The sequence below is a fragment of the Sapajus apella genome, unplaced genomic scaffold (assembly GCF_009761245.1).
Source record: "Sapajus apella isolate SASKATOON/1434 unplaced genomic scaffold, GSC_monkey_1.0 scaffold33, whole genome shotgun sequence".
Lineage (NCBI taxonomy): Eukaryota > Metazoa > Chordata > Mammalia > Primates > Cebidae > Sapajus > Sapajus apella.
Window position 1 is genome coordinate 7547002 of NW_022436973.1, and position 8211 is coordinate 7555212.

Genomic DNA, 8211 nt, shown 5'->3' on the forward strand with positions numbered 1-8211 from the left:
TTTCTTTTCTTTTCTTTTCTTTTCTTTTCTTTTCTTTTCTTTTCTTTCTTTTTTGAGACAGTCTTGCTCTTATCTCCCAGGTTGGAGTACAATGGCACCATCTCAGCTCACTGCAACCTCCTGCTCCTGGGTTCAAGCAATTCTCCTGCCTCAGCTTCCTGAATAGCTGGAATTGCAGGTGCCCACCACCACACCTGGCTAATTTTTGTATTTTTTAGTAGACACAGTGTTTCACCATGTTGGCCAGGCTGGTCTCAAACTCCTGACCTTGTGATCCATTTGTCTCAGCCTCCCAGTGTGCTGGGATTAAAGGCATGAGCTATTGCTGCACCAGGCCAAATTTGATTTCTTTTTTTTTTTTTTTTTTTTTGTTTGAGATGTGAACCCCCCTTGTAGCCAGGCTGGAGTGCAGTGGCAGGATCTCAGCTCACTACAACCTCCACCTCCCGGGTTCAAGTGATCCTTCTGCCTCAGCCTCCAGAGTAGCTGGGTACAGGTGTGCACCACCACACCCAGCTAATTTTTGTATTTTTAGTAGAGACAGGGTTTCACCATTTAGTAGAGACTTCACTTTGTTGGCCAGACTGGTCTCAAACTACTGACCTTGTTATCCACCCGCCTCAGGCTCCCAAAGTGCTGGGATTACAAGCGTGAGCCACCATGCTTGGCCTCTGATTTCTTTCTTACTAGATTCAGCATACTTAAAATGTTCCTAGCTAAAGAAAAGCAGAATTAAAGATTCAACATGAGCTAGGATATTCAGTTAGGAAACTAATCTTTCTCAACCTCTACCCAGCAAACCTCTACACTGTATCCTTATGCAACCCTAAAGCACTTACAGTGAGCCTGTTAAGGGAAAAGAGGGAAACTGAAACAGAAAAGTAAGCCGCCTAGATCTCTCAGACCCCATGTGCTGAGTATCACCAAACTTGAGCATGTCAGTCCCCAAAAGCAGGAACTGGAGTGTGATCTCTGCAGCACCAAGCTGAGTGTGAGAACTCAGGAAGCCGGAAACCACAGTTACAGTAGCATCTGAGAGGTCCAAGACCTCAACAAGGCACCAGAGGCCCAAGGGAAGCCGGTTGTCTTGGACCTGGGCTGAGGTTTCTGTAGTCTGGGCTTGATGGAACGTTCCTGAGCTCCCTAGGCCTTAACTGCTCTCCAAGTGAGGGGGAGGATAATTAAGCAGGAATTCCAAATTACTTCCAGCATTTTGCAAGATTTCGAGGAGGGAGGGAGAAGTAGGAAGGAGAGGAAAACATTTTGTATTCTTGTCCCAGTCACTAAAAACACTGATAAGGCCGGGTGCGGTGGCTCACGCTTGTAATCCCAGCACTTTGAGAAGCCAAGGTGGGAGGATCACTTGAGGTCAGGAGTTCAAGACCAGCCTGGCCAACATGGTGAAACCCCATCTCTACTAAAATACAAAATTTAACTGGGTGTGTGCCTGTAATCCCAGCTACTAGGGAGGCTGAGGCAGGAGAATTCCTTGAATCTGGGAGGTGGAGGTTGCAGTGAACCAAGATCACATCACTGCACTTCAGCCTGGGTGACAGAGCGAGATTGCATCTCAAAAAAAAAAAAAAAAAAAAAAAAAAGGCCGAGCATGGTTGCTCACTCCTGCAATCTCAGCACTTTGGGAGGCAGAGGTGGGCAGATCACCCGAGATCAGGAGTTCGAGACCAGCCTGGCCAACATATCAAAATCCCACCTCTACTAAAAATACAAAATTAGCTGGGCATGGTGGTGCATGCCTATAGTCCCAGCTACTCAGGAGGCCGAGGCAAGAGAATCACTTGAACTTGGGAGGTGAAGGTTACAGTGATCCCGATATCATGCAATTATACTCCAGCCTGGGCAAAAAGAGTAAAAACAAAGTCAAAAAAAAAAAAAAAAAAAAAAAAAAAAAGTGATAAAATTCAAGCGGACCACTTCAAGGGCAAGAACTACATCCTGCTCCTTTGTCCCTTAGGAGCCCCAGTGCCTAGCACTGTTCCTTGTAACTTAAGCATGCCGAATAAATATTTCTTGAGGGTTAAAATTTTTACCAGCCTAGAGATAAATGTAAAGGGGAAGGATTTTAGCCTCAGGGACTAAGGGAATAGAGGTTATAAAGAGGTAAATTAAACAGATTCTGAATATCCAGGTAATCCACTTCAGTCTCCAAGCTTCTTGTAATTTAATTTTGAACAATTAATGCTGTCACATGGTTCAAACACCAGAAATTACCAAAATTACCATAAAAGTTTTACAATACAGAGTCTCCCTGAAATTCTTGTCCTTCATTAGTTCAGTTCCAACTGGTAACCATGACACTTACTTTTTTTTTTTTTTTTTTTAGATGGAGTTTTGCTCTTGTTACCCAGGCTGGAGTGCAATGGCGCAATCTCGGCTCACCGCAACCTCCGCCTCCTGGGTTCAGGCAATTCTCCTGCCTCAGCCTCCTGAGTAGCTGGGATTACAGGCATGCGCCACCATGCCCAGCTGATATTTTGTATTTTTAGTAGAGACCGGGTTTCACCATGTTGACCAGGATGGTCTCAATCTCTTGACCTCGTGATCCACCTGCCTCGGCCTCCCAAAGTGCTGGGATTACAGGCGTGAGCCACCGTGCCTGGCTGTATCTCTTTTTTTTTTTTTGGGAAAAAGAAAAAAAGGGTTTCACCATGTTGGTCAGGCTGGTCTTGAACTCCCGACCTCAGGTGATCCACCCGCCTTGGTCTCCAAAGTGCTTGGATTACAGGCATGAGCCACTGAGCCCGGCCGACGCTTACTTTTTTTATGAATCCTTTGTGTCAGGATCTTGCTCTGTTGCCCAGGCTGCAGTGCAGTGGCATGATCACAACTCACTGCAGTCACAAACACCTGGGCTCAAGCAATCCACCCACCTCAGCCTCCCAAGTAGCTGGGACTACAGGTGTGCACCATCAGCATTTCTTTACATACATATAAGCAAACTTTAATATAGTTCTTATTTTGATCCTTTAACACAAAAGAAAACATTTATTCATGTTGTTGTTCATCTTACTTTTTTCATTAAACAAAACTTTTAAGATACTCTACATTTTATTTTTTATTTTTAAATTTTTAATTAATTATTTTTTTGTGAGATGGGGTTTCACCATGATGGCCAGGCTGGTCCTGACCTTGTGATCCACCCATCTCGGCCTCCAAAAGTGCTCGGATTACAGGCATGAGCCACTGCTCCTGGACTTATTTATTTGTTTGTTTATTTATTTTTTATTTTTTTTTATAAAGACAGGGTTTCACCATGTTGGTCAGGCTGGTCTTAAACTCCTGACCTCAGGTGATCCACCCACCTTGGCCTCCAAAGTGCTTGGATTACAGGCGTCAGCCACCGCAGCTGGCCTGTTTGTTTATTTATTTGAGATGGAGTCTTGCTCTGTCACCAGGCTGGAGCACAGTGGTGCAATCTCAGCTCTAAACAACTTCCACCACTCGGTTCAAGCAATTCTTCCACCTCAGCTTCCAAGTAGCTGGGACTACAGGCGCGTGCCACCATGCCTGGCTAATTTTTGTATTTTATTTTATTTCTTTTTTTGAGACGGAGTTTCGCTGTTGTTGCCCAGACTGGAGTGCAATGGCACGATCTCGGCTCACCGCAACCTCCGCCTCCTGGGTTCAAGCAATTCTCCTGCCTCAGCCTCCTGAGTAGCTGGGACTACAGGCACGCACCATCATGCCCAGCTAATTTTTGTATTTTTAGTAAAGACAGAGTTTCACCTTGTTGACCAGGATGGTCTCGATCTCTTGACCTCGTTATCCACCCGCCTCGGCCTCCCAAAGTGCTGGGATTATAGGCGTCAACTACCGCACCCGGCCTAATTTTTGTATTTTTAATAGAGACTGGGTTTCACCATGTTGGCCAGGCTAGGCTTGAACTCCTGACCTCAGGTGATCCACCTGCCTTGGCCTCCCAAAGTGCTGAATGACAGGCATGAGACACCACACCCAGCCCAATAAAATATTTTATACAATGGAATAAAAATAATGTCCTTATTGTTTTATTTTACTGCAGCATAGTATTCCTTGTGTGGACATATCATAAATTACTTAATCAATCCCCTATTGATGGCCATGTGGATGGTTCACAATTTTCTGCCTATAATCTCAGCGATTTGGGAAGCCGAGGCTAGAGAATCACTTGAGCCCAGGATTTCAAGACCAGTCTGGGCAACATGATGAGACCCTGTCTCTACAAAAAATAAAAAAGACCAGATGTGATGGCTCATGCCTATAATCCCAGCACTTTGGGAGGCTGAGGCAGGCAGATCACTACAGCCCAGCAGTTCAAGACCAGACTGGACAACATGGTGAAACCACCTGTCTGCAAAGAAAATACAAAAATTAGGCCGGGAATGGTGGCTCATGCCTGTAATCCCAGTACTTAGGGAGGCAAAGGTGGGCAGATCACCTGAGGTCAGGAGCTTGAGACAAGCCTAACCAACATGATGAAACCTCACCTCTACTAAAAATACAAAATTACTCAGGCATAGTGGTACATGCCTGTAATCTTAGCTACTTGGGAGGCTCAGGCAGAATTACTTGAACCGGGAAGTGGAGGTTGCAGTGACCTGAGATCGCACCATTACACTCCATTGCACTCCGGCCTGGGCAACAGGAGCGAAACTCCACCTCAAAAAATTTAAAAAAAAGCCGGTCGCGGTGGCTCAAGCCTGTAATCCCAGCACTTTGGGAGGCCGAGGCGGGTGGATCACGAGGTCAAGAGATCGAGACCATCCTGGTCAACAAGGTGAAACCCCATCTCTACTAAAACTACAAAAAGTTAGCTGGGCATGGTGGCGCGTGCCTGTAATCCCAGCTACTCAGGAGGCTGAGGCAGGAGAATTGCCTAACCCAGGAGGCGGAGGTTGTGGTGAGCCGAGATCGCGCCATTGCACTCCAGCCTGGGTAACATGAGTGAAACTCCGTCTCAAAAAAAAAAAAAAAAAAAAAAATTGGCAGGGCGCAGTGGCTCAGGCCTGTAATCCCAGCACTTTGGGAGGCCGAGGCAGGCGGATCACGAGGTCAAGAGATCGAGACCATCCTGGCCAACATGGTGAAATCTCATCTCTACTAAAAGTACAAAAAATTAGCCAGGCGTGCTGGTGCGTGCCTATAGTCCCAGCTACTTGGGAGGCTGAGGTAGCAGATTTGCAGGAAACCGGAAAACGGAAGTTACAGTGAGCCAGGATCGCGCCACTGCACTCCAGCCTGGCGATAGAGTGAGACTCCCTCAAAAAAAGAAAAAAAAAAAAATTAGGCCAGGCTTGGTGGTTTATTCCTGTAATCCCAGCACTTTTAAAGACTAAGATGCAGGCTGGGCGCGGTGGCTCAAGCCTGTAATCCCAGCACTTTGGGAGGCCGAGGCGGGTGGATCGCGAGGTCAAGAGATCGAGACCATCCTGGTCAACATGGTGAAACCCCGTCTCTACTAAAAATACAAAAAATTAGCTGGGCATGGTGGCGCGTGTCTGTAGTCCCAGCTACTCAGGGGGCTGAGGCAGGAGAATTGCCTGAACCCAGGAGGCGGAGGTTGCGGTGAGCCGAGATCGCGCCATTGCACTCCAGCCTGGGTAACAAGAGCGAAATTCCGTCTCATAAAAAAAAAAAAAATGAAAGACCAAGATGCGTCGATCATGAGGTCAGCAGATGGAGACCATCCTGACTAACACAGTGAAGCCCCATCTCTACTCAAAATACAAAAAATTAGCTGGGCGTGGTGGCACGTGCTTGTAGTCCCAGCTACTCCAGAGGCTGAGGCAGGAGAATGGCTTGAACCCATGAGGCGGACGTTGCAATGATTCGAGATCTAACCACTGTACTCCAGCTTGGTCAAGACTCTGTCTCAAAAAGAAAAAAGAAGACGAGGAGGAGTAACAAAGAGGAGCCATTTACTTTGTTTCCAATGTTTATAAACAATGTTGCAATAAATAATTCCCCTACTGATGGTCAATCACAACCTTTCCAATTGTTACAAACCATGCTGCAATAAACATCCTTCTATATTCAAAAAACAAGACAAAAACCACAAAGAAAAAGAAAGGAAAAAGAGCCAGGAGCAGTGACTCATGCCTGTAATCCCAGCACTTTGGGAGGCTGAGGAGGGCAGATGATCACCTGAGGTCATGAGTTTGAGACCAGCCTGACCAATATGGTGAAACCCCACCTCTACTAAAAACACAAAAATTGGCTGGGTGTGGTGCCATGGGCCTGTAGTCCCAGCTAGTTGGGAGGTTGAGGCAGGAGAATCGCTTGAACCTGGGAGGCGGGGGTTGCAGTGAGCCAAGATTGTGCCACCACACCCAGCTAATTTTTGTATTTTTAGTAGAGACAGGGTTTTACCATGTTGGCTAGGCTGGTCTTGAACTCCTTACCTTAGGTGATTTACCTGCCTCCGCCTCCCAAAGTACTAGGATTATAGGTATTAGCCATTGGCCCAGCCCTGGCCAGGTATTTCTTTTCTTTTCTTTTTTTTTTTTTTTTTTTGAGATGGAATCTGGCTCCATCGACTAGGCTGGAGTGCAATAGCGCTATCTCAGCTCACTGCAACCTCCTGGGTTCAAGCAATTCTCCTGCCTCAGCCTCCCAAGTAGCAGGGATACAGGCATGCGCCAGTCACCACACCCAGCTAATTTTTTGTGTGTTTTTAGTAGATGGAGTTTTCATTATACTGCCCAGGTTTGTCTCAAACTCCTGACCTTGTGATCCACCTGCCTTGGCCTCCCAAAGTTCTGGGATTACAGGCATGAGCCAACCGTGTCCAGCCTGTTTCACTTTCTATGATTTGTGTGTTTACTGAAGTAGCACATTTAATTTTTTCATACCAAGATGCCTACCTTTAGGCATATCTCAGCTTTCAACATGACTTCCTCACTGAGCTTAATCACTTTTAGCTTTTGATTTAAAGTGAGAGAGATGTCACTCTTCCTTTCACTTGAACTCTTAGAGGCCATTGCAGGGTTTTTAATTGGCCTAATTTCTTTCATTTCTTTCCTTTTTGTTTGTTAGTTTTAAGAGATAGAGTCTTGCTCTGTCACCAAGGCTGGAGTACAATTGTATGATCATAGCTTACTGTAACCTCTTACTCCTGGGCTCAAGTAATCCTCCTGCCTCAGTCTCCAGAGCAGCTAAGGTTATAGGTACATGTCACAATGCCCAATTAATCTTTCTCCTGGCCTCTCTTTTTTTCCTTTGATAGAGACTGGGTCTTACTAATTGACTTAATTTCAAAATTATTGTATCTCAGTGCACAGGGAGGCCTGAGGAGAGGTGGACACAGAAAAGCAGTAGGTTGGTGGAACACACACATCCAACACAGGTTGGTTGGACCTTGCACAGTGGCTCATGCCTGTAATCCCAGCACTTTGGGAGGCCAAGGCGGGCAGATCACAAGGTTAGGAGATCAAGACCATCCTGGCGAACATGGTGAAACCCCATCTCTACTTAAAATATAAAAAATTAGCCAGGTGTGGTGGCGGGTGCCTGTAGTCCCAGCTACTCAGGAGTCTGAGGCAGGAGAATCACTTGAACCCCGGAGGTGGAGGGAGGTTGCAGTGAGCCACGATCGCGCCATTGCCCTCCAGCCTGGGTGACAAGAATGAGACTTTGTCTCAAAAAACATAGATGGCTTGCTTCTTTCTTGGTTATGAGAAGGGATTGAAAAAAAAAAAAAAAAAAAAAAAAAAACATGGATGGCTAAGCACAGTAGCTCATGCCTGCAATCCCAGCACTCTGGGAGGCCAAGGAAGAAGGATTGCTTTAGGTCAGGAGTTCAAGACCAGTTGGGCATCATGGTGAGATCCTTCTCTCTTTAAAGAAAAAAAAAAAAGGACTGGACGCAATGGCTCATGCCTGTAATCCCAGCACTTTGGAAGGCCAAGGCAGGTGGATCACGTGAGATCAGGAGTTCGAGACCAGCCTGGCCAACATGGTGAAGCCCTGTATCTACTAAAAACACAAAAAATTAGCTGGGCATGATAAATGGGTGCCTGTAGTCCCAGCTTCTCAGGAGGCTGAGGCAGGATAATCACTTGAATCTGGGAGGTGGAAATTGCAGTGAGCCCAGGCAGCATCATTGCATTCCAGCCTGGGCAACAAGAGCAAAACTCTGTTTAAAAAAAAAAAAAAAAAGATTCCCTTATCTCTCTTTTTTTTTTTTTTTTTTTTTTTTTTTTTTTTTTTTTTTTT